General features: G+C 44.8%; 1 protein-coding gene across 16 annotated transcripts in view; it reads right to left on the bottom strand.

Annotated features, from left to right (window-relative positions):
• SAMD4A (sterile alpha motif domain containing 4A) overlaps nt 1–27,854 on the bottom strand; it is a 203,093-nt gene that overhangs the window by 101,874 nt on the left and 73,365 nt on the right. The gene's annotated exons all lie outside the window — the stretch shown is intronic.

Raw genomic sequence — 27,854 nt, 5'->3', positions numbered from 1 at the left:
GCACATCTTGGGAACTTGATTATGTGCCGAGAAACTCCATCTTAAATACTTTTTGAAACAAAAGCAAATGCTTAAAATATAACTGATGATCAGTAAGCATTAACATCAGCAGGGTTACCAGGGTTACCAGGACTCAGGACATGTCAGGGGTTCTGAGGATGAGCCCTCAGCGGGATGTGTGCTGGGAGGGGCGCTGGCTGAGAGGTGGCCCAAGTATGGTGGGTGTTTGTCACTTGGCTACGGTTGGCACCAGCGCTCAACAGCCTCCAGGAAACCACCTTATTTTATTTTTCTCCGACTCTGAAGATGCCACAGAGGACAGCAAATGGAATGAAACAGTACAGACAGGAGGCCAACATGGAACCGAGCGAGTCCCAGCTACTTCTGCTGCTTTCTGAGTCTTGGGACTAAGTACAACTTATGGACTTTTCCTCTGTAAACTCATAGGAAGAATAATCAAGATTCTTCCATGCATGCAGCAGACTCCATGCCCTGAGCATTAAAGGCCATTTTGTGGGATGAGGAGAGGGCTCCTTCTTCACCCAGGGATTCCTGAACCAAACAGCCCTTTAATGGAATACCCACCTCAGGCGTGTTCATGACATTCATCCTACACTCCCTGTAAGGCCAGTCCTGTAACCAACCCTGTATGTTACAATAGCTCTCTTCAACGGCTCTGTGTTTCTTCTTAAAGCGGGTATTGCATTGGTCATACATCTTTCCATCATCTGGAGAAGTGGTCTGTCACAGCTTATTTCTGCTTATCCTTTGGGAGATTTCCAATTCTCACTTTGTTTAAACTTAACGAAACTGCTGAACTGGTCTCTCTGCATTTGGGGTCCTATCAAGAAGAGACTAAAAACTTTTCCAAAATTACCAGTGTTCCCCACACATAATGATCGATAACACACATAATTACGTTTACCTACTCAACCTCTGTTTTAGTTTCTAACTTATTAATATCTAACATCTGAGGAGTACTTTTTTAAAAAGCGTGCAAAATCTCTTTCTAAACATTATCACATCTAATTTTCAAAACAAGCATGACTGGGCAAGTGGTGAGGAAAGGAAGCTGGTGCAGGTGAAGCGATGTGCCCTAGGCCATCCACACAGCCCCAAGTCCCACTCCCCGGCCCGGCGCCGTGTCCACCGTCCTTGCTGTGAGGCTATGCAAAGGCTCGCTGCAGAAAGGTCTCTATGGCGCAGCCTCACCAGTGCCCTTAAGTTTTCTTGGTTCTTCTTACAAATGAATCTAAACCTGGGTAGAAATTTTTTTTTTAACTTTTATTGAGATTATGATAGGTTACAACCTTGTGAAATTTCAGTTGTACATTATTGTTTTTCAGTCGTGTTGTAGGTGCACCACTTCACCCTTTGTGCCCACCCCCCACCTCCCCTTTCTCCTGGTAACCACTAATCTGTTCTCTTTGTCTACACGTTTAACTTCTACAAATGAGTGGAGTCGTACAGAGATTGTCTTTCTCTGTCTGGCTTATTTCACTTAACATAATACCCTCAAGGTCCATCCATGCTGTTGTGAATGGGATGATTTCATCCTTTTTTATGGTTGAGTAGTATTCCATTGTATATATACACCATATCTTCTTTATCCAGTCATCAGTTGATGGGCACCAAGGTTGCTTCCACGTCTTGGCTATTGTAGATAATGCTGCAATGAACATAGGGGTGCATGGGACTTTTGGAATTGCTGATTTCAAGTTCTTTGGATAGATACCCAGTAGTGGGATGGCTGGGTCATATGGTATTTCTATTTTTAATTTTTTGAGAAATCTCCATACTGTTTTCCATAGTGGCTGCACCAGTTTGCATTCCCACCAGCAGTGTATGAGGGTTCCTTTTTCTCCACAACCTCTCCCAACATTTATTACATTTTGTTTTGGTTATTTTTGCCATTCTCACGGGTATAAAGCGATATCTTAGTGTAGTTTTGATTTGCATTTCCCTGACGATCAGTGATGATGAGCATCTTTTCATGTGCCTATTGGCCCTCTGTATATCTTCTTTGGAGAAATGTCTGTTCAGGACACTAGAAATTTAATAACAATTTAAGAGCAAATCCCAGCATGTCTCCAAAGCAATAGAGAATCAAATTCTGAAAGCAAATAAGATGTTGCTTTATTCTTCTTTCTCTGGCTGTGCTGGCAGGGTATGAGTGCATTGGGTGTGTCGGATGAGGGGAGAAGAGCCTCCAGAACATACCATTATGATTATCTAACAATAACAACATTCACACTGGCAACGTCAACAAGAAAGATTAGAAGCATGAGTTTCTTTTACTCTATACGGCAACAGCTTCTCAAATTAAAAAAAAAAAGTAAAAATATGAACTGGTTCATCAGGTCTCAGAGATGCTAGGTACTTTAAGTTTTCTTCAAATCTTAACATTATAAACTGAAGAACATGCTGAAAAAAAGTTTCTGAATCTTGTTTTAACTAAGTCACTTTTCAATTTTCCAGAAAAGAATATTTAAGAAATGTGGCTAAATTTAAGCAACTTAAGTTGAGTTAACTTTCCCTTAAAATAACCATATCAAAAAGTAATCATACACTAAAAGGTTCTCAGCACCCACATTACAACCTTAAACATTATCTCTGCCAGTAGTCCAGAGACATCCACAATCCAGGCCTCTCACTCACACACCTGAAAACACACCACATCAGCCAGACGGAACCCACAGCAGCTGCGGGAACGAGAACCCAACTCACCAGGAATGTCTTATTATTTTTTATTTTCTGAAAAGTAACGTTTTTTAAAAAGAGAAAATCTATCAGGTGTATTAAGACTTACATAGTTCTTACTCCACCACTTCATGAAACTTAAGAAAAGATTTCTGTATAAAGAAATATGCAGTGACCTCAGACATGCTGGTGAGATTTCCCGGCAGACACAACACAGGAGCGAAGGATGGCAGAGGACTGGACGTGAGCCATCTGTGACCAGAAGATAAAGGAGTGGGACCCCAGTGGGAACGTGAACACACACGCTCCGTCTTCTCTGGACACGCACACCTGTCCCACCATCACTTTGCCTCCAAACCCTCCAGGTCACTATCCTATCCTGTCCCCTCTATCTCAGCTCCCAGACTAGATCCTTTCTTCAAATCTTGAAGGCTATCACAGAGAAGTATCTCCCTTCGCACGTTCTGAGAGACGGGCCTGGCAAGGATAAGCAGATGGAAGGGTTCCCATGGGGAAACCAGCAATGCCAAACAGTTTGGTGCCGAGCTGTCTTCCAACTGCAGACCAGACCTCAGGGACACACCCCTAGGTTCTAAGTCTGGGAATGTAACCTCTTGTGGCTCAGTTTCCTCATAAGAAAAAAATTCACATAATCCATTTCCATCACCAGCCGCTTCCCAAGACAGACACGGAAAACAATGGTCTCTGCACCTAAAGACTCAGCACTAGCTTCCTAACAAGGCGTTCCCTTTGAACGTCCTTGTCTAAAGACCTTTACTCCTATAAGCTGAATCTCCACTCTTGCCCTGGCCTGAGTGTCCTCTGAAATCTAGTCTTTGCCTAGAATCCTGCATCATCTGAAAAGGGAAGAAAGTTTAAAAGTTCCTGGTTGCAGATTGGTATTTTTAGCACTTTTAGAAAAGATTAGACTGTTTTTCCTATAATTTATTTCTCATAATATTAGCACTAGTGTTTTAAGAGCATGCAGCAGGGAGCTATTGTTAGAGAAGACAGGATCAGAATAAAGTGGCTGAGTTAGAAGGTTTATTGCTCCTTCTCTTCTTTAGCTGAAAATAGCGACTTTCCAACTAGCAGCTCCAAAATATTCCTGGTCCAACAGACTGCAGACATATAAGAATCACCAAAAGCCAACTTCAAATCTCTGACCTTCTGTCCCACCCAATCTCCAAGAATGATGGGAAACTGGCTGGTCTGTGAGGTTCCACAAAGTCCTACCAGTCTGTCAGACACAAAATTCAAACCTGAGTCAATAAAAAATAAGCATTTGCAATATCTCTCTTCCTTGTTTCCGCCACTTCTTCCTGCTGTTTATTTCTTGGCTATTTTACCACTTTTACATCTTATATAGGACAAAGAAAGGAATGTCACTTGAAAGAAGTCTGGGTCAAGCAGAAGGTAAAATAAAAGACTGGGGTCATCCAGGGTTTCAGTTACCCATGCTCTCCCAATAGACTATCTATCTATCTATCTATCTATTGCACATACACACAATTACAGATAGGTAGGTAGAAAGAGAGAGAGAGAATGAATGAATGAATGAGAATTGGCTGCAGGTCATTAGACTATTTAAAAAGCATTCAGATACTAGTATAAACCCCAGGAGACTAATTCCATAGACAAAAATGCCCTTTTAACCAAACAGTTCCAACATATGAGAGAATTTCCTCCTTTCACCAAGCCAAATATTTTACTGTGCTTTAAAAGACTAATTAAAACAATATTATGGTATTCAAGCATGTGTGGGTTATGGAGAGGAACATTTACTCCATAAGCAGACACTGAATCTATGGTGAGAGTTATGCAAGAGCCCCGGAGACTCTGCTTTGTTTCATTAATATTCACATATCCACGGTAAGAACTGAGGCTTGGAACTATGATTTCCATTACAAAGCCCCTGAAACGCCAGGAATGAGTCACGGCCCTGTGCCTGAGCATTGCGCTCATTTTCTCCATTAACCAGGCTCTGTACTGACAACTTCCAGGAGAAAAGCTGAATGAGTCAGGTTCAGGAATAAACCACAGTAGAATACTATGCGTGGAGGAGGCAGGGGAATAGGAATTGGGGTTTTTGTTATTGTTTTGTTCTCTTTAAATAGAGACATTCATAAGATAGCAAAAAGCATAGATCCATCCGATTATAAGGATTCTAAGGCCACAAGCAAATTAGTTACTCAAACACTATGTAGTGTGGTACAACTCCTAGGATCAATAACAGCCTTTCAAGGGGAATGTCACAGCCCCCTAACACAACAGAGCGCTACCTTTGGACCACTTCCAAACAATTTCTCTTGCCCTGACTTTCTTCTTTAGGTGTCTTCCACTAGCTGACTTTCCCAGAGAAATGGGAAGTCACCAGTAGATAACAAGTCAGATAACAAAATGAGGGGACCACGTGGCCAGAATTCAGGCAGAGCATGCACGGTGTTTCAGCAGGTACAGCAAACTCGACTGTACAACAGGGTCTCTGGCTTCAGTGGGAAGCAAGTGTGTAATGCAAGGCTCTAGGCTGTGGGGACCTCTTTTGCATCCTGTCGTGTTCCCTTCTGCCATTTTAGTTACGAAAATTGGAGTCCAAATCTCTTTAGCCCTCCTCTTTCTTGAGATTTGCTTCCTATGTTTAAGTGATGATGGCCCAGAACACTGTCATCCTGGCCATCTATTAAAAAAGTTCTTATTTGAGCATACTTTGGGAATCCAAGCAAGGTGGAAATACTGAAAGTACTAAAAGTATCAACAGCTAACATCTTTTCAGAACTTCTTATCTGAAGTTTGAAACCTGGACCATAAAATGATTTGAAAATTGAGAAGAATTATCATAAATGGAGAAATCTGAACATGCCAAAGGCACTTGCAAAGTCAAAGCATGAGGTAAATTAATGAGCGTGGTTGTGAGGAGCGGGCATCTCTAACGTGGACCCGCTGTGGCGTGCAGTGGCGCCTCTGTCCAGGATCACTCTCAGTGATTCTACATCTTTCCTAGGATTGAGCCACCGGCTTGCTTTTTCTTTTTTTGGATTTGGCCTCCAATGTTTAGGCACGAGTCAGCACACACAGATGAATAGATTAGCTGAGCTAATTTAAGGGAGCCCTACCATGGAAGGATTCTTTTTTAGCCCTCTATATTTAGGTTAAGGTTTGTTCCTGTGCGAGACACTTACTGGAGGACTGAATTTTCTAAACCTTGCAGGCAAGGAATCTTTACCAGGCGATCTTCCTCCCAACAGGCTACTAGTTTACTCCTTGGGGCTCTGATGTCCCCATAGCCGCACAGCATTAAAGCAGGCCAATTAAGGTGACCTCATTTCTATTACAGGGTGACTCCAGCCTCACTCTCATAAACGCAGTGAGCACACGCTGTGTTGGGATCCAGGCTGGTGAATATCCCTATCACACGAAACTTGATAAAACTTAATTTGATATGACAACTCTATTGAATTCCTACCAGAAGCAATCATTTTGATTAATTCACAGAGATCCTAAATCTTACGTTTAGTAACAAACTAAAGACTTTGAAGCTCTCCACTGCTGAAACACGGCTTCTCATGTTCTATCACCACTGCATAGCCAGACCTAGACCTGAGGCGTGGCTAAGGAATAAGTTTAAAGTTTAGCCGTCAAGCAAAAATTTCAGAAAGATTCCTTGGCTTCCTGGCTTTAAAATAAGCTGCTCTCCATGGTAGGGGATTTTCTGCCTTCTTTTAAAAATCTCTCCCCGCCCCACTGATTTGAGTGTCATTTGGGGCATGGCTACATGGCTGCTAAGGGATATATTGCGTTGTCACAATGACAAGAGTGTCAATGGATTTCCTTCTCATGTTTTTGACATTCAAAGACATCTGCAGAAAGGGAGAGACCATCTGTGTTCTCCTGCTGGCAGAGACTAAACCCCTGTATGGCAAGAGACCAAGCCAGGGTCTGCTGAGCGTCAGGACAGGCCTTGGGAGAACAGGATCAATTATCCACTGCCTTCTCTTTTGTTTCTCAAATTCTTAGGCATGCTGAAGAGGTCACATTTAAACAAGCTGTTGTTGTGTTACTTTTTTAGAGAAATTCGTGCAGAAATTTATGTCTAAAAAGCAACTTAAAGGAGCAGCAAAACTCCTGCCCTTTTCTCCCTAAAAATGGAATAAATTTACTTGGCAGCATCTTTGTTGCCACTGAATACATTTACTTCTTAAATGAGACAAATCTCTTGCTAGGTTTCTCATCCCCTCTGCAGGGACACAGGCCTCCTTTGCATAACCTCTTCTTCCCATCCAAAAGCACAAGAACATCAGGCTTTAATAATTTGGCATTTCTTGTGGGATGCTAAAATGGCTTTAGGTCCCTGGGGGGAGAAGTGAAAGAATTTTCGTCCCTCCCATCCCCCCTTAATTCTATGGCCCAAGCATGGCTCCTTAAGACTCAGAGAGTAGGCTGCAGGCTCAGATAGAGGTATCGGAGGCTTCAGAGAGCAGGGAAGAGTGGCCCTCAGAGTTAAGGTCTGAAAAAGAAACCAGTCCAGATCCATGGGCTGAGGTCTGAAGTCTAAGACTAATGGCCATGACTGTTTACACAGAGAGAAGACAGTTATTTAAGGGGGAAATCTGATCTACCTTTAGCTCAGCCAAAATGATGATCTGAGAGAAGTGTTATGCTATTTCTTCTTAGACTCAGCTGCTGAAGGGTGCTGCAGAGTGGCAGGGCTGCAGGGTGGGGTCACTGCTCCCTTCCAAGGGCTGCAGTGCCACCCTGCCCAGGGCCCAGCACCCAGAGGCCTGCTGCAGAGCTTCCCCCCCAAGGATGCTTGGGCACCCCGACAGTAGATGGAGATTCAGTGGACTTCGAGAATGTTCCTTCTGAGCAGGCTGAGCGAGTAAATGAAACCAAGCCAGACTTCAAGTGCTCACAGCAGCCGGCAGCCTGCTTTGCTGACATGGTCAAAAACCCATGGTGGAGAACAAGGCAGCCATGGTTTCTTCACCAACCCCAAGAAAGCTTCTATTGCCTGTATTGTTTTCTAACTTTGGAAGCATCAAATGAGGATGACTTTTGGTTCAAGGTGGGAGCCATGACTATTTATATGACCTGACTCTTTCTCACATAACATATTAAACAGGCCCTTTAGGCCTACATTTGAAAGAGCCAAATTCTGCCTCTGGACACACATGTGCAGCTCCTACTGAAGCTGGTGGGACTTGGCTGTCAGACAGCTGGGGGCAAACTTCACTCTTCAGAAAGATGAGATGGATAAGTAACAGTTTCCAAGACCAGTATTATGCTTTGATACAGAGCCACTGGAGGAGTATGGAAAAAATGCCTTTCAAGCCCAAATCAGCAAATACTTCCCATCGTTTACAAACGTGCCTGTCTACCTTCCTAGATTGCGAGGTAACCTTTGAGAAAGGGCCCCAGGCACCCCTCATTCAAGACCATTTAAGATCTCTTCTGGGGAACCTCAACTGCAGGCGAAATGCAGCCTGGGCCAGAGGATCAGTCTCCCACAGTGAACGCAGGGATATTGCACTCCGTCACTTCGTGGGAAGATGCATAGTAGTTTTCAGGGCAACAAATTACTTTACAGTTGCACTTTATCATTTCATTGTTCCCACGTTACCGACAGAGACTTTACGGTAATTGATCTTGATTTGGAACATACATAGAGTTATTACATACTACCTTGTTCCAAAAAGAATTTTAAATGACTTACATGTGGTGTTAGGAACTGCCCCACGTCCCATAACACTTAAAAAACAATATTATCCTCTTGCAATAACTTGGATGATTTTTTAAAAATTAAAAGTACCCTTTACATAGCTAAAGTTGAAAGCAAATCAAGCCTAAGGCATTCCACCCCTCCAATTTTTCATCTAAAAACAAACCCCACGGTGATGGGCATCCTCTCAAGGGCCTGTGAACCCTGTGCAGCCTTTTCTGAAGTCCTACTAGATCCAGCTGTAGATGCACAGAGGACAGGCTGAGAGTGACAAAGCGCCATGTCCATAAATGCTGCAAGCCAAGTCTCCTGGGATAGGTTTTCCTCATCCCTAACCCCACCCTAGCACAGAGGGTAAAGAGGACGGCATCTACCTGGAGGCTCAAAAGAAAGATGAAAACAAAACCAAAGCAGCTGACTGTAACCTAAAGAAAACGATCTATAATCTGAAAAGGAAGCTGTGGATGGGGTAAGGGTGTGACGTATCTTGCCCCCCACTCCCTCCCCGCTGCCCCCCCCACCCCCACCCCAGGCCTCTGCATCCCCCTCCTTTTGCCCCTGCAGTTTAACTTCCTGCTTGGGATCTGCTGCGCGTCTTCCCTGAGGCGTCAGTTCAGGCCCACGTGTTGAGCCTGGATAATCCCAGCTTCGATTTCATGCCCACGGGCATCTGGTTCATTGCCACATTCATTTGAAACGAGATGTAGACAGCTACCTTGAGACAGGTTCAGATTCTGGCTTCACACACATTGACTGAGGACTTCTAGAAGACTGAGTTCCTTTCACATGCTCAATAAAGTCCAAGACTCCTGGCCTGACACTCAAGAGCCTCAACAATCTTGTCCCAAGCTGCCTTTCCCCTCTCTCACCTTCCCGAGCCTATTACACCTCAGCAGATTCTGCCGCGGCTCATGCTACCCCTCCATCTGGAAGAACAGTGCCCACCTTTGCTTGTGGGTCCATCCATGCCTGTCCTTTGGCAAATTCATCTAACAAACACTAACACAGCACTTGCTGTGTGCTGGGCTCTGTTCTAGGCACTTACAGACCTCATGAATCCTTACAACAACCCTGAGGGGTAGGTACTGTGATCACCCCCGTTGTACAGATGAGGAAGCAGAGGCACAGAGATGTGGCCCAGCCTGTTCAAGGAGCCACGTGTAAGTAGCAAGGCCAAGGCTCAACCTTGGTGGTCCAACCCGCATCTCTGTTCTTAATGACAATGCTAGCCTGCCTCTTTCATAAAACCTGCATGTTTCAACTCCAGCTAAAATTTCTCCATCACCCTAATGCCATAGCCCTTTGGTGGTCTCCCTCTCTTATGATCTTACCATTCCCTACCTAATTTTTGAGATGTGTCCAGGCACTCCCCCTTTCCTGGTAGATGGTAAGCTCCTTAAGGATGGAACCTATGTCTGATTCAGCCGCGGCCCCTGTGGCTCAGCTCCGAGCCGTGTATGTTCTTGGCAGTGCCTGTCAATATTTGTGGATGGGAGGAAGCAAACAAGGAAGGAAGAAGGAATCCCTCAGCTAAGAGACCCCTGCTGGAGTGCGGGAACCCTTCAGTCTTTGTTTTCATCCTTGTGTGGTGGCAATTTTTACGTTTACTTGTTGTTTTAGGAACAATTTTGGCTGCTACAGTAAGGAAAGCAGGTAGTATTGAAGATTAAAGCGCGTCCTGTGTGCATGGGAGGCCACAGTGGTCAAGTTCCCCTTTGCTCTTCCCGTACACAAGAGCTACCTGGAGATGTGGTGGTAGCAACAGTGACAACAACAGCAGCAGTAACAACAAAAACCACTATCAATTATTGCACACCAGCTGGGCACTTTACGCCCAGGGTTTGCGGTCCTTTCAATAACCCTGCAAGCTAGGCTTATCCTCCTTTTTTTACAGATGGGAACTGAGATCAGACAGGCTAATTCATTTGGTCAAGGTCACAAACCGCTAAAACACAGCACAGAGGCGTGTACCCAGTTCTGCTTTGCTCAGGGTCCATCTGGGCTGCATCCACTACACAAGGCCTACAATCGCGTAGGAGCCAAGAAATGCAAGTCACCTGGCCCATTCATCCTTTACTTCGCAGACTCTCTCTGTGGGTTAGTCTTTCAGATAAAAAGCTACACTCACACACGCACAGTTCTTCCAAGAAACCACAACAACAGTAACCTACTTTCACACAGCTCAGACTCCTTGATTACGTGAACAGACAAGATGGCGGCCACAAAAGCGCACCGTGAGCCAGGAGGGCGGTGCGGCTGGGGGCGGGGCAAGGGATGGAGCTGGGCCGATTTGCTTGAGTTACACCGGCAGAGAGAGCACTACATGTCACTTCTCATTAATCTATACCGTTGTCTTAGTTGGGCCACAACAAACACTCGGGGTTCACAGCATCGCCACGGAAGCGTTTCAGCCGTCTGGGGTGTAAACGACGACGCCTTTTTACACAGGAAGAGCAGTGCTTTCCGCCCGCAGGGGCGGGGGGCAGAGGGGAGCCGTCAGAAGGCAGCCGGCGCTCGGACCTGCTGCAGCCTTGACTCACCCTGTCCCGAAGCGCGTCCCCACGCTCCGGGCCTCGGCGCAGGCCTTTCCCGCGCTCCGGGCCTCGGCGCAGGCCTTTCCCGCACTCCGGGCCTCTGCGCCGGCGGGGTTTGCTGCAGGCGTTTCCCGCGCTCCGGGCCTCGGCGCAGGCCTTTCCCGCGCTCCGGGCCTCGGCGCAGGCCTTTCCCGCACTCCGGGCCTCTGCGCCGGCGGGGTTTGCTGCAGGCGTTTCCCGCGCTCCGGGCCTCGGCGCAGGCCTTTCCCGCGCGCCGGCGGGGCCGCCTCTCCACGCGCCCGAGGGCTGCCTCCCTGAGAGCGGGCGGCGCCGCCACGTCAGAGACGCCGGCAGCCCCGCGAACCGCGGGCTAAGTAGGAGCCACACTTCTGAGGCGAAGAGCGCCCATTAAACACCCCGTATCGGCGGGCTTCCGCGGGACGGGACCCGGCACTCGCTCCTGTTTCCAGCGGACGGTGACTTCCAGCCGGCGACGCTTCCTCCAGGGAGCCGGGCGCTCAAGGCTTCGCCTCAGTTTGAATTAAAAGAAGAAAAAACGCGGCAGTCTAGTCCGAATTTCCCCGGCTCTGTCGCCTCGGGCACCGTAGACGGCACTCCCTCTCCTTGTCCTGCAGGCCCTGCCTGAACACGGCGGAAGGAGGGCACCGCCGCAGGGGCCAGGCGCCCGGGGTCGGGTCCCACCGCTGGCACTCACCCGCTCTGTGACCTTGGGCAACTTACTTCGCCTCTCTTGCCTCAGTCTCCTCACGTATACGATGGAGATGGCGGCAATGGCCCCTCTCTCAGAGGGATGTTCTAGCGAGTCAACTAGAAAGGGGATTGAATTAGAACAGCAGTGCCATATAAGCGTTAGCTATTACTATTTTTACTTTTCCCTTCCTATCTTCTTTCCTTTGCTTTCTTTCAACAAAGATTTATTGAATATCGCCTGGGTACGTGACTACACTGGATGCTATCTCAACTTCAAGTGTAGACAGGGCATAGTCCTGGTCTGTCAAGGAAGGACAGAAGGTAAAAGGCCAGAGTAGAAAAAGCCACCCATCTGGGATTTGGGGAAATGGACTCTGGCCCCAGCATTGTCAAACTTCTTTGTGGCTTTCTCACCTGTAAACACCAAGATCCTTCTGGAGATCTGTGACAACAGAAAATAACAGTACACGACCAGGCCCCACACACCTAATGCCATCTGAGCGCTTCTACAAAAAGTACCACCCAGACTCAGAGGGGAGAGAAACGGTTTCTAGTTGGGCTAGTGAAGGAGGGCACGCAGGCCCTGAAGGACGGGGGACACTGGGAGCTGGAGACGAGGGGGCTGTTCCAAGTGGAGGAGGGATGAGGCGCAGGGGCACAGGAGTAGTTAGGGACTAGTAAGTGGGACATTTGGGTTGTAGCTGAGAACTGGTTTGGGGGAAGCAGGAGGGGAAACACACAAGGTCCGCCTGGAGAGAGCTGGTGTGCAGTGGAAATCTGGGCAGCTTTTGAGGAAGAAACAATATCAGAATGGAGTATGGGGAGATACATCTGGTGGTGGCCTGTGGGAGGGACCCGGGCGAAGGGAGAACAGTTGGAAGACAACTGCACGAGGAAGGCATGAAGACAGCACCTACGGGAGTCTGCAGGCTGGGAGGGAGGCGGGCCTCAGCACGGAACAGCTGTCTGGTCTGGGGTGCTCTCTCAACCTCTCTTATCCACAGTTCTCTTGAGTTAACAAAAGAATAACAGAGCAGAGAGCAAGTACAGTGCCTGCACATGGTAGGGGCTCAGGAAACATTACCTAGAACATTACCTAGAAAATAAAGTAACGGATATCAGCAAAGTTGTGAATGAAGAATTACCATACCTAGAAGTCAGTTATTGGTGAAACAAATAGCAGGGGACAGCAACAGAGTGGGTGGCCACGGAGACTTCCCCTAAGTCACTGGACCCGTGGGGCAGGGGGAAGACAGAGAGCTGGTGATCGGGAGGATGTCAGGATGTGGAGGAAGGGCGTTCACTTCTCCTCGACTCTTCAATCAGAATGACCCAGGGTAAGTTGCACACTGCAGTTGCTGTCTTCAACAAAGGCGTAGCCTTTTAGGGAGAGACTACAGCCACTGCCCTCCTGGGACCTGGAACCCTGACCTACACATGCGGAGTCCCTGAGAAGAGAGGAGAGCTTATAGTCTCAGACTCTCAGCCCCAGGTCCCCAGGGGTGCCGATCATGGATATCATTGCATCCCATGGAAGGACAGTAGGCATGACTGTTTCCATCTTCAAGATGAGGAAATTGGGCTGAGGACACTGGTGAGTAGGGAACAGCTGAACCCATCTGAGGACTCTGTCTCAGACTTGGCAGGCTGTTCCCCGCCCAGCTGTCTCTCAGGGCTGTTTTCACCCCAATCAGCCTTCACAACCAGATCTAAAACCACAGTACAAAATACAAGAGCATGAAATTGGAAATAAAATAGATGCTTATACATCTCTTTCAATCCCATTCATTTTTAATAACTACTCAGGTTAGGCTTTGCAATGAAAGGTGAGAAGTTGGTTTAAACCGTGGTTTATCTCTTGGGTGACTAGTAAAATATTGTCATTCTGCTTAAGTGAAGAAAAGGCCCATTGAAAACGTCACACTTATTTAGCTTTCCTTAAAACTAAGTGCACACCTCCTGGGCACTTTCTTCCAGGGTCTTAAGCACCTGTGATTTGCCAGTGTTTAGTTGGCTGGTATGTTCCGTCCCCCAACACATGGGTACGTATATGTCTGTGGGCCGGTGACTACCAAAGGGTAATGCTCGCTCTGTCGATCATAAAAATTCTCATCTTAAGTGGGAATCATTTGTCCTCTTAGTTAAGTGTCTCTGCCAACATATACTATTTATAAACCCAAGGCATCTGCCTCAGAATGAGGACTAATACGACAATCACAATAAAAAAAATAATAATAATAACACACACTGGTTAGCAGGAGAGTCTCCAGCATGAGCAAAAACAACTATGTCAAGAAGCCTACCCTAATGTGGAAGTAAATCAGAATACCAGGCCTTTGGTCAAGAAGCTCCACAGGCACTGTTTTAATTAAACCCACAAAGCGCTGTTGCCCTAGGACTTCCCATGGGTCCCTCCTTCCATTGATCTTGGGGTCCCCTCTTCATCCCAGTGCCCGGAACAATGCTTCTGGGGTTTTCCCACAATCACTGCTGCTTCTTATGCCTCATTCCAGAACTGAGGGGGGACCCCTAACTATCAGTCTTGCTTAGTCATGAGTGGCTACAAGTCTCTCATCAGAATTAATCTAAGAACCAAAAAGTCTCTCTTTTACTCAGTTTTACCCGAAGAACAGTGTAAGCAATCTGTCTCTTAAACTCTCTCCCTGAGCTTTAGCGCTCACACCCTGCCCAGTTGTGTGTCCTTCTAAGGTGAGTAGTTCTTTCAATCTGTTCAGAGTGTAGTCAGCACATTTTGGTTATTCTAGACCCAGAAAATCTGCAGAAATCAGGGTTCATTATGTAGGGTCAAAGAGATGGAGATGTATGATGATCAACCAGGAATTAATGAGGACTGAGGAAATCCAACCAATTTCACCTGGAGATCTCGGTGCCCATCCATCTTTTCCGCCATCTGCTTCAAATTTGGACCTATGCCCTGAGAGGCAAAAGACAAATCCATTCATGCCAAAGTCCACTCAAGTGAAATGCTGTGAAATTGCATTATTGTCCACAACTACAGAGAGAAACATTTCTTTGCTAGTTAATCTGGCAGCCATCAGTTGTTCCCCATTAACTGGAGAGAAGCATCTGGTTTATGCTCTAGAATAAAATACCTCATAATCTATCAAAATTAAACCACTAAGACCTATTACTGAAATGAAGGGGATGTCTCTTATTTGTTGGAGGTGTGTGGACTTGCTTTCCCACGAAATTCATGTTCTGGCACGCTTATCTTTGGGATCTGCATTCTCTGGTTGAATAGGAACCCAATAATCATACCTGTTTTATGATTTCAAGCATTCCCCGTTAGCATAATTTAAAGCACATTCATATGGCTATTATTGTTAAAGACAACAACCATCTCACTGTGAACTATTCTCCTTCCTGAGGGTCCTCAGATGCCTCTGTTAACACGTCCACTACCCACAGGCATCCTCACCTTCCTTGCAGTTGTCTGTGCTCTGACACAGAGTCTAGACCGAGTACAGAAACAGAGGAAGGTCCTTCCAAAAGGTTTTTCAACCAAAGAGGAGAGAGGATGACCTAAAACACATAGGATTTTAGGATACTTCAAATAAGATTTCTTTCACTGTATCTTCATCTCACTTCATGAGAAACAGATATATTTCTGAACTATTTAATGTTAAGTCACGTTTTAATAAAATCAAAGCTCATTTAAAGGAATTTCTGTGTGTGTGTGTGTGTGTGTGTGTGTTGGGTGTGTTTGGTTCGCATTAAAAACCATTTATTGGGGCTGGCCCAGTGGCATAGCAGTTGGGTTCATGCCCTCTGCTTCAGCGGCCTGGGGTTCACCAGTTTGGATCCTGGGTGCGGACCTACACACTGCTCATCAAGCCATGCTGTGGCAGGCGTCCCAAATATAAAGTTGAGGAAGACAGGCACGGATGTTAGCTCAGGGCTAACTTGCCTCACCAAAAAACCCCCAAACAAACAAAAATACATATATTCCCAAACTTTTTAAGCCAAAGAGCATATCTTTCCTGGAACAAGTACTTTGAAATATATTGTTGTTCACCTCCAAATGGTTTCTCCCTTGTTTGTTTCACAGTTCTTTGAATTAAACTACATTGCTTAGGGAGAAAGAGGTAGAGAGAAAAAGAGGAGGTGGGAGAGAGGAAAGAGGAAGAGGAGGAAGAGAGAGGGTGGGAGAGAGAAAGTGGGCACGCTTGTGGGAGCTCCCGCAGATGGTTCTGTCCCCAGTTCCCTCAGTTAGCATGTGTCCTTGATGAGCAGGATGAGCTGGATGTGTGTCTGCTGTCCGTCAGCCTGTCAGTTCTCTTGTAACTTGCATGGTATAAGCATCTTGACATGTTCAGTAGACGAGTATATTTTACACAGCATACTGCCACTACAAAAGAAACTTCCTAATCCCACACGATTGGGTTGACAGTCAGTTAATTAAAAAAAAGTTGGTTAAAGCATGGATTCATAAAAGTGACACTCTCAGTATATATGTATATATATATACACACACACACACATTAATTGATATTTATAATATATAAAAATTGATATTTATTATATATATTCATAGATATTTAAATATATGAGTGTCCAGTCCGCTCATTCACAAACTTGGCACAGGAACAATGCCTCATCTTTGAAGATGGGTCCACTGTCTGGAATTCCCAACTGTCTTTCCTGTATAAACCAGGAATCTGCTATGATTTTCAGGTTCAGTTTCTTTAAAGAAGAGAAAAAACCCAAAGTCAGCTGAAAAGCAATTTGCCTGCAGAATCTACCTAGCTTTTTATGCCTTTCCCCCAATCTTTTAGAGTTATCGTGTTTATACCTAATTTGGCCACAATTTTTTTTTAAGTAAATTCATCATTGACAAGTCTTCCCAAGACAACAGTACAGTTTTTATGGAAACACCTCTACTTTTCACACTCATGCATCATCTGTTTACAAACACTTAGTTACATTTCTCAAATGGAAAAAGTACAATCAGCATAAACAGATTTGGGAACAAAATACTCTCAAGTGACTCCAAATGAACTGACTGGAGGAGTGGGCGGGCCCCCTGGAGAGCAGCTGACTGAGTACCCAGCATGCCATAGACATCTGGTACACCTGCCAGGGCAAGAGGGCCAGATCGTTGAGCAGATCAGGCGAGCTTCTCTGTACCTCAGCTGAGGTGCAACAGAAGAAACAGCGAATGATCTAGTCCACAGCCAGAGGGGAGAAGTAACCCGGCTGGACGCGGCAGGGACTGTAGGTTGCTCTCTAACGTGATGCCTTTGTAAGGCTTTGAGGGGTAATTTTGTGTGCTCAATTTTCATCTTACAGATTATTGGATAAACCTCCTCATAAGATGCAGTAAGTAACACCGCTGTAAACAGGACAGAAAGAAAAAGTAGTCATGCTTTTGGCTAAACAGAGAGAAAAACTAAAAGGCAGAATATATATTATATAAGTATAAATTATAGAAATATATAAGTATATATGTATATATTGTAGAAGTATATATACTTCAAAACATAATATGTATATTTTATATTTATAAAATATATAATATATACTTATATATTATAAAATATATTTTTATATTTATAAAATATATAATATATTTTAAAGTATATATATAAAATATGCATAAAAGTATATATATTTTACAGTCTATATATACTTCTATAAATATCATATATATTCTGTTTTTAGTTATATATATGTGTATATATATATATGCATATATGTAAATGTGTACACATATGTCTATGGCATATGTGTGTGTGTGTATATATTTATCTGATGGTGTTCATGAGGTGTGGAGGTTTACATTGTATCTTAAGATCCTTTGACTAAAAACTTTAATCCTTAAAATTCCAGCTGGATTGAAAAATTGGCTTAGTTGCCTTGGTTTGATACTTTAGGTCTCAGTCCATCACTTTACTCATCATTGCTACTATACAGGATTTAGATAAAATATTTTGGATGAAAAGTATCTGAGGCCGAATCCAGTCTCAGTGTCAAGGGGCGAAAGCCCACACTGGTGCACACCAGCTAATTCCACTTGTAACACTTGCAGCTGTGAGGGATGACATATTTAAAGGGACTTTATTTAGCTCTTGAGTTTTATTTATTTATGATTTATCATTTACATCCTGCCTACTTCCATGAAGGATTTGAGGGAGCTAAGCTCTTCAGTTAAGCTCATTCTTCAACAGTTCAGTCACTTCTCCCTCATCCTGCTCTGTCCAACTTCAATCGGGTAGTTTTCCCAGTGCGATCAATTAACTCAGACCCCTGCGGTCCAGGCCTTCCATGAGCAACAAAGGCCGTGCGTTTGCAGAGTCTGTGACCTTTGGTTTGCTGCCCAGTGCAGGCAGCTGCCCCAGCAGCACAGGAAATCCTGGCGGAACTTCCCAGGGCATCCCCTTCGGTGTCCCACACCTCTCTGGGGGATGGCGTGGGGTCGTCAGCAGCAGAACATCCTGTGCTGAGGGAGTGAAGAGTGGTGACAAGCACCCTCCCTGGGGAGGACGTAGGGCATCAGTAAATGTCCCACCCAGTAGAGGTCTCCACCAATACGTCCAGTAATCATATACCCTCTTGTGCAAAACAAGAGAAAGGGCAAAGGCTCGACCTCGGCTCCTGTGGATCTCCACCCCCGCCAAGTCTCTGACTAAACGGAGCAAAGTACCCACAGGCGTCACTTCCATCTGCTATTGATCTCTCCGGGCTGAAGAGGTCACCTCATTCTCCTCTGCTTGGTCTGTCCATCTACACCTTTGTGATGAAAACAGCGGTCAGAGGCACGCTTGAAGAACCTCAGGGCGAGAGCTGCCACATGTGGCAGCAGCAAAAGCTCCTGAGTGTCCTTGTGTCTGACCAAACCTGACAACCTTCTCGGGCTCCCAATCCCTTGCTCTTGGCTTTTCCTTGTGGGAAGGGCAGCTGCCATTCTCAACGCCTACTACTTTTCCCAGATGGTGGATAAAGTCCTGCATTCAATCATATGTATACACTCCTGTAAGCTAGCCTCACTCCTGGTAATTCTCTTCTCTGAGAGGATAAACAGCATTCAGCTCCTGGTACACTGCTGTTAACAGAAAGGACCATCCTCAGACCAAACAGAGATGCTTCAGACCCTCTAAAGATGTTTTTCCACTAGTGGGGATAGATTTGGGGTACGTCATCCACACACTCACACCAGCCTTTTTTCAACCAATAGCAGGTATGTGGGAACAGAGGGCTGAGTCTTTGGGTGCGATCTGTGGTCACGGAATAGTATGAAGCACACTCGCTCACATAAGGAATGAATCCGTGACCCACATTAGCAAATTCGCTCAGGATTGAGGTCAACGCAGAGACAGAAGATCCAAATGCTGGATTTGACTAGGATGGAACTATCTTCACAGAATAGGAAACTCTGAGCTTGACTCCCCAAAGGTCCACCTCGGAGGTCTGCTTTTATCTGCTAATTAACACTCAGGAGGGGCAGGGCTTTGAACTCTTCAGGAATAAAATGGCAACAAAAAAACCTATGGACTCCACATTATGCATCTTTAGAACACATAAAAATTTTTATTCTATATTATTTTAATCTAATATGTCAAGGCAAGTAAATGTATATCCTTGCCCTAGGTATAAAAATGCATGTAGACCAAAAGATAAGATTTGAATCACACTCTTCTATTTACAAAGCACTTTCATTGCTTGACAGATGAGGAAACTGAGGCTCAGATAAAAAACAAGGGATTGGCCTGAGGTTTAGAACGCCAGTGTTTTGACTTGAAGTCGGCTGTGCCTCTCGCTCTACCATATTCCCACTGTTCGTGAGACAGGAGCTTTCTGATCAAGTCCATGGGGGGAAAGACCTTTCAGAGAACTAAAAAGACCTATGAATAGTGTGTCACTGATTGGCTTACCTGAGCTCTCAATGTCTGCCCAGAGAAATTCAGATTTTAATAGGCAAGCAATTCCATAGCTAAAAGGACCGGAGGTCTATGCTTGGATTTCAAGCCTAATACAAGCCATCTAAAGTTGCTGGTGAAAAACTGTGCAAAGAACTCATTTTATAAATGGCTATATAAATGTGTTTCAAGGGGATGTTGTTAAAAGACATCATGAGATTCTAAACTTTTTAAAAAACGGGTAAGTTGATGTTTTATCCAGTCATTCCGTCTAGAGCACACGAGTGTCTACATTAGCCAAGATGGAAAATGAGTCATGGTTGCTGGATTGTTCTCACCACCCGCAGCATCCGGGGGGTCTGCCTCCTCCCTGTGCTGAGCTGCCGTCCTCCTGAGCAGAGCTACTGCAGTCCTGGAGACTTACAGACCCCGCCCTCCTGCTCCCACAAACTTCTGGGGACATTCTTCAGCATTAGAAAGAACTTTATCCTGTACTTTGCAAACAGAGGACACTTGTGGCAAAACTTGTGCTGGGGCAGATGTACCTAGAAAGAAGTGAATGATCGAATGACAGCTGCCTGGGCTTATGTCCGCAGCCCACCGCCTCCTGGGAACAAGTTATCCAGCATCTCAGAGGACTCTTGGTTTCCTCCACTAAAATATGGAAAAATAAAAATAATGTCTACTTCCCAAGTTCCTGTGAGGATACAAGGAAATAAGGTGATCTGGGAGCAACACAGCACCGTACAAAGGAGAGTTTAGACATCACTGAAGTCTGGGAAAGGAAATTTGCCAAGATCCTAGGAAAAGGGGAGAGAGACTGACGAGGGACCTCTAGAGTGGGCTTGGCTTGCCTCCCCACTCCTTTCCAGCCCCAAGCACACCCCCAGCGATGACACTGGGCCCCTAAGCTCTGTCCAGCATGCTCTGCTGTGCAGGCTCTGGCGTGGTCCGAAGTGCAGCCCCAGGCCTGACACCGCACAGGGGGTTTCCAGAGCGAACATCCAGAGCTGCAAGTCAGGCAGCACGCCAGCAGCGGGCTCCCTGACTCTTTCTGTGTTTGCTTGTTTTTAGGTGTCCTTTTCTACCTCATGACAACTCCCCCCGAGGTTAGGTGGAGGGCGATGTGTATCCACCTTCACTTCCTCAAAACACCAAGTAGAGCATCCCCAGGAAATGTCTGCTTAAGAATGAGAACAGGAATAGGGATTCATCAATTGATTGCTCATGGTCCAGATGAAGGACGGGCTATGAAAGAGACAAACGACTCCTCCCCCCAAAAAACCCATGCACACAACATGTTTAAATAGCCCTGATAAGAATGGCTATCCTCAGGGAAGATGGCAGGTCTCTTGTGACCTGTGAGACTGAGTTCCCAACCATGACACATCTCGAATGAATCATGGGCCTGTGCATATGTTGATCCCCTCAGCCCTCAAGCAGCCAGACACGGCCCAGGGTAGCTAGGTGACCCCAGTGTGCAGAACAAATGTTAGCACTTTTCCATGTGCCCAGGGAATGTAAGGGACCGAGAAGCATCATAGCAATGTGGAACCTCAGTCCTAAATGCCTCCTCTCTATGTTACAGAGAGCCAGAGATCAAAGCAATGCTTGGTTCTCAAGGTCCATTTACGTCCTTGCCTGATTCCTCACTTACGACTTCAGGCCCCAACAAGTCTCTGTGAGCGACGCATCCCCAATTTACAGGTATGTAAACCGAGCCTCAGAGAAGCCAAGCGATTTGCCCAGGGTCATCCCTTTCTAAGCACCAGACTGGCCCCAATCTGCTCATGCTCTACCTCCCACACAGGTCAGACTGAGTGCATCTCAGTCTCACCTCTCTTCTAATGAATTTAAGAAACTTTAGAAGGTTTGAGAGTGAGAGTCAAAAGTGCAAAGGGAGGACATGATGATGGGAAAGGAGTAGAGAGGCTTGGAGGAACCCTGTGAAGATGGAAGGAAGCTCATTTGAAGACTGAGTGGACACCACGGTGGAAATACCACAAATAGGGGGAGAGGTCAGGCCTTAGGCAATGGCTGGGTGAGGAAGAGACTCTGTTGTTGGGCGAGTTGACTGGGACAGGCCAGATGGCTACCCAGAGCAGGATGTCAAACAAGCTTTTGGAAATGTGGGTCTGGGGCTCAGAATGGGGGCTACCTGGAGATGGGACCTGGCAATCATTTGCCCAGAGAAGAAGGCCAAAACTTTGGGGCTGGCTGAGAACCTGTGGGAGAACACAGCCCAGATCGGGAGCATGAGGAGGCTGGCTGAGTCTCTGTGAGGAGGTCCGGGAGCTCTGTGGCCCTAGGCTAACATTTACAATTAACTGGAAAGCCAATAGTTATTATACTTTCCCTTTAAGCTCTTCTCATGTCCACATCATATGATTCATCTACAGAATGTTCTTGACTCCAGGGTCCTAGAACCAAAAGTTGAGCTGTGCTGTTAAAGGGATTTTCACCCTGCAGAGCCTCAGCTCCTGGGATAAACGAGATCTCTCCACTGTACAATCTTTAGACTATCCAGATCTACAGAACTGCAAGTTAGAACCCAAAGAGGACACTCATCTCAAGGGATGGCTGGAAAGAGGACTGGCTCTTCATTGCTGATTTCGACGGTTCTCATGTGAAGTTTCCTGAAATTGTCACTCAGTGCAGCTGACCTGTCATACTAACACAGTTGGCCCCTAGGAAAGAGCCCGGCGGTCACTTTACATGGACTGTATCACTGAACAGGACAGACACACCTTAGCACACCTTAGCAGTGAACCCAGCACAACCTTGACAGCAGGCTGCAACACTCTCAACAGAAAACTTTGCCTACAAAACTAGAGATAGTACCTCCAGGTGACCTCTCCGCTTACCCTCTGAAAACCTAGCATCTTTCTGACTTCTTGACTGGCAATGAACAAACAAGACCAACAAACAGCCCAATCACATTGTTAATTCCAGCTGCCTTGGAAAGTGAGAAAGGAGTCAGAGAGGAAGCCTGCACTTAAAGGGATGGACACACAACAGAGCAGTGAGGAAGGGTCTTCACATATGAACTGATAGTGTTACTCACAGAAGGAAAGTTAGCTGATGATCAGTTTCACTTTCTCATTACACCACAGATAGGTGGTGGGTGGACTAATTTGCTTTAGTGCCCAATGTATGTACCCAGAATATTTTATAGTAAAATATATGTATATATATTTTGTGTGTGTGTGTGAGGAAGATTGGCCCTGCGCTAACATCTGTTGCCTATCTTCTTCTTTTTGCTTGAGGTAGATTGTTGGTGAACTAACATCTGTGCCAATCTTCCCCTATTTTGTATGTGGAATGCTGCCACAGCATGGCTTTGATGAGCAGTGTGTAGGTCTACACCTGGGATCTGAACCCGGGAACCCTGGGCCACCAAAGCGTAGCATGCAAACTTAACCATGACACCACTGGGCCAGCCTCCATAGTAAAATATTTTAATGGCCAATATCAACTATAATTTATCACTGTAAGTTTAGCGAGGAAATTGAGAAATGATCACACTACAGGTGTTAAATACATCTGTAGATTAGATGGAATGCCTGCATTCCTATAAAACGCATCCTGAATACCAGTCAATTTGACATTGGCTTCCACTGGAAAATAGTTGTTAAACTTCTCCAGGGGATGGAGAAATGGGAAAAAAAATCAGTATTTGTCACCTTGCCCTGTGGGCTTGGCAAAGCATGAGGAAGCACATAAAAAGCTAGTCACAGAATCAGTTTTACTGTTATCCTTGCTTCTTATTTTAAAGGACATCTGTGCACGCACCTCAGCATCTCTCAGTACCTCAGCAGACAGCTGTGTGCCTGTCTATCAGGAGCCAGGGGCATCTCCTACCACCAGCAAGTAAATCAAAGTCCATACTTGAGAGGGAAAAGCCAAGGAGTGGTGACCCAGGGAAGAGACCCTTCAGGGACTGTCACACCCAGAACAGAGGCCTCTCCAAAGGGGCCCCCTGGGGAGAGAAGACTCTGACAGCTTCAGACCAAAGTATCTCACCACATGTCAACAGAGAATAGCCAACCCAAAATGTAGCCAGTGAAAAACAATCTAGACAGAGTGACATGATACGAAAATCTATTGAAATGACAAAGGGTGAAAACAGAAGCCAGAAATTATTGGAGAGCTGAATTCTACAGTAACGAAAGTTAAAAAGTAAAAATCTAACAAATTCTGCCCATCTGATTTTTATTCATTTTTCCATGTCTACCGCAAAACTAGCTTCCTCAGTAATATTATTAATAATAATAAATACTTGATCATTTATTATACGCCAGACACTCTTAAGCACTTTAGATGTATCAACCCCTTTCCTTATCAAAACAAACCTGTGTGACAAATTCTATTATTATCTCCATTTTACAGATGACAAAACTAAAGCACAGAGAGGTCCAATAGATTGCTCAATGTCACAGACTAGTAGGAGGTAAAGTCTAGATTCCCACCCAGGCATTTCTGTCTCCAGGGCCTCTGCTCTTAACCACTATGCTTTACTGTCTCTCAAGGAAGAGGAATGTCCAATGGAAAGAGAGAGAAAGCAATGCCAGTGAAATAAAATGGGCTCTACCTTACTCTTGCTGGAATAAACTCAGTCAACCAATTCCTATGCTTTGATTCTGTGTTCTCCAAGGAAAGTAGACATCGTGACTGCCACCCCAGCAACCATCCCACCTCTCCCCCACTGTGGGGAGGATATGGGATTTGGAAGACCAAGCCATTGATGTGGTCTTTGAAAACCATATCTTTTATCCACAAAATAATAAGCTGGCATTTTTCCTTATAGATTAGCATCCTGTGAACTTGGGCAGTGTAAGTCTTTACAGACCATCCATGAGGTAGCTGATCAAATCAAATTTCAGATCTGCAAAGCTGAAGATCAGACCCTAGTCTACAATGAAAAAAGCCAAAGAAGAGCAGTGTCCCTTGAAGTCCAACCTGAAATAGACATCCAGCCTAATTTACTTCTCCAGGAGAGAATAAAAATAAGCATCATTTACTGAGCATTTACTATGTATGTGCCAGACAGTGATGAGAGGCTCTATATGCCATCCTCCTCACGTGTCCTCTGTACTCTCCCTGGAGAGAGGGACAGGGGATTACCAGCCATGGAGTGAAGGCTTGTGGTTCCCAAGTATCACAGATCAGCACTGCTTCTGGGGCAAAATTTATGCTGGCTTGTGGCTAAATATGAAAAATCTGAACAATACAATATGAATTTTTCCAGAAGCTATATGTGTGTGGTATAGAGAACTATCCCATATTCTGAGACTATATTCTTCCTACTTCTGGTGTTGAATATCTTTTCTTTTATGAAAGGATTATAACATTATAAGGCAATTTTATTATTACTGTTTTTAATATCCTTTCTTCCCAAGATAAAAGCTAACAACCCTATGTTGATCCTCCTCAATTAAAAAAATTGTTGTTAGATTATAAAGTCCCAAAGTGTAGGGTCACTGGCCCAGGAGACTGACATCCTGGGTTTTGCCTCAATCACAGTGAAAATTTAGAAAACAAAGAGACCATCTCAGTGGCTGAAAAGTATCCTGTGCTGCTGACCTCCTTGCTAAGCTCTCACCTGACCTCCAGTTACTCCCTTAGTCCCCAAGTGGCTGCCATGAGTAGGAATTCCCTATCCTTCCTGGCTGAGCTGATACGCTGGGCAGAGTTCAGGACACAGCTTAAATGTGGTTTCCTGAGTAATAGGGAGACTCCAGTTAGGCAGGAAGGAGTTCAAGCTCGAATATTATGTGTCGTAGTCATCTACCGGTTCTTAGGAATGAATACATCAACAGAAAGGACCTGGAGCAAAATACTAATCCTGAGAAAATCCCCAAAAACCCAGCGAGACTCTTATCACTGCACTTCACCCTTTGTGTCTTCTTTTGACAAGAAAGTGACACACCTAAGGCTCAGTTACTCTAAAATACATTTGAACCTAACAAATCTGGGAAGGCTAAGAGTGATCGAGAAAAATGAGCACTGAAAGAAACCAGACACAACATCTACATGACTTCCTAGCGAAGAAAGAGAGTGCTGAGAAGAGAACCCCAAAACAGGAGGCGGGAGATGTATGTTGACTCAGTTCTGCCAGTAAGTTGCCTTAAAATCTCAGGAGATACCATTCTCATATCTTCTGCTTCCCCACCTGCAAAATGAGATGGTCAGTCACTCTAAATCCTAAGATTCTCTGTTTCTATTCATTGTCAGGAGAAAAGTGCAAGGTACCTTCATGTGTCAAGAAGGATGGTGAGAAATGATATTAAAAGAAAACCTTGAGGGAAACTGCAAAGTTCCCAGGGGTCCCAAGGCCCTGGTCAGACACTGAGGAAAGACTTGCTGATGAACAGAGCCCCAGGAATATCTCCAGTGGGGTTCTCCCAGAGCGAGCTTCCAGCCAGAGCAGAGAAATGAAGAAATGGGCCTATATTGCTGACAGCAAGAAAGCGAAGGGAAGGAAGAGGGCAGTAAGAAAAGAGCAGGGAAAGAAACATCGACAAGACAAAGACCTGAAATAAGTAGGGTCTCACAAAGAGCATGTGAGAGAGAGCATGCGTGAGTACAGATCTGTATGAGGGTTACAGCATAGGAGAGAGGGTTGGGGAGTAAAGAAGAGAACACTGGGAAAAAGAGAAAGGGCAGAAGAGCAGAGAAAGAGCAAAGAAAGAGGAGGAAGAAAAGAGAATCCAGACCTCTGCTTATCATTTGAATAGAAAGAGAATTTCTTAACTCTCTCTCCACCCATTTACCAAAAAAAAGTCACCAGATGTGAGGTCCCATGGCATCCTGCCAAATTAAATAGAGAAAGGCCACACTCTTAACAAGAACAATATGGTAGCATTTTCTATAATACAGTGAACACAGAGGCAGACCATCCATATGCAGATATGGAAGAAAAAAAAACTCCACCAAGGGTCTGTAACCTTTTAAGAAAAGATTCTGGGCGAAGCTATCCAAAAATAGAACATTTTGATTACAAAATAAAAAGTAGGTCAATAAGATAATGGACGTGATTTAAATGAAAATCACAGTATCTGTAATGGGCTAAAAATGGTATCAATATTACTGCAGAGAAGGAATATAATTAAATGTATTTTTAAACAGCAGCTCCCCGCCCTAGCCCTACAAATCCCAGCCCGGCCACCAGTATTCCTCCACCTCATCGGAGAGGAATGTGCTGGCATGCCACAAGTTGGTCTGAAGAATGCAGAGTTTCCGCACTACTTTAGAAGATCCCAAATGACACTGGTTAGCTACATTCTTTCACTAGTAGATCACTGTTATTCATTTATAAAGCAAAGAAATGGAAAGGTTAGGGATCTGACCACTTCATTCTTTTACCATTTTTATTATATGGCCAGGAAACATGCAAATGGAGGTATAACAGCCACAGTTCTCTCCAGTCCACTGAAACAAGCAGAATTCTGGCTCATCATATGAGGTGGACATAGATCCTAAGAGGTTTAGCACAGGCCAGGAATTAAGATAAAGGTAAAGATAATTAAGTTAAATTAAAGATAGGAAGTGCAACTTTCTGGTTTTCTTTCTACAGCTTGTGGCGTGACCTTACGGAGAAACTCTAACTCTTGAGTGTAATTTATCTTCTAAACCTTCAAATGGAAAAGAGAGGAAAAGAGGACCAAGGTGAATTAGCCATAAGGAATAATGTTCTGGATGGTGAACACAGTTACCGCGACGGGCACAGGAAGGTTGCCATGGTGTTTCCTCGGATGTCTACACAAGAGCCAAGGCCTAGGACTCTGTTTATGAGGAAATACCAATGGCCCTTCCAAACTTGGGATGCCTTCAGTGGTCAAATAAAGATTAAGCAGAATACTCTATGATGAATATATTACCACTTTAGAATATATATGTATATATACATATACACAGAGATATATGTATACATATGTATAAAGTATTCTTTATTAAAGGAAAATGCATCAATATACATACTATGGAAATCTCAGAATAAGATATCCCAGGACTACATATACATATTAATCACTCAGAAGAGATTATTTTTAAAATCTCGTTGTGAGTAGTGCATATTTATTAGTAAGTTTTAAAAAAGAATGAATCCTTTAATATGCTTAAATTCCAACATACCAACCATTAATTGCAAGGCATTCATTCATCCTTAGAAAGCATAAGCTCACATCCCATCGAGAAAATTGGTTAAATGACGACTGAATGTGTCAAACCAAATAGAAGTAGAGAACTAGTCATTTTACGTCATGACTCATGTCACGCTGAACTCCTTGAGTGCGAATACGAGCGATTGTGAAATCT

The sequence above is a fragment of the Equus caballus genome, chromosome 24 (assembly GCF_041296265.1).
Source record: "Equus caballus isolate H_3958 breed thoroughbred chromosome 24, TB-T2T, whole genome shotgun sequence".
Lineage (NCBI taxonomy): Eukaryota > Metazoa > Chordata > Mammalia > Perissodactyla > Equidae > Equus > Equus caballus.
This window is presented reverse-complemented; position numbering and strand designations above follow the sequence as displayed.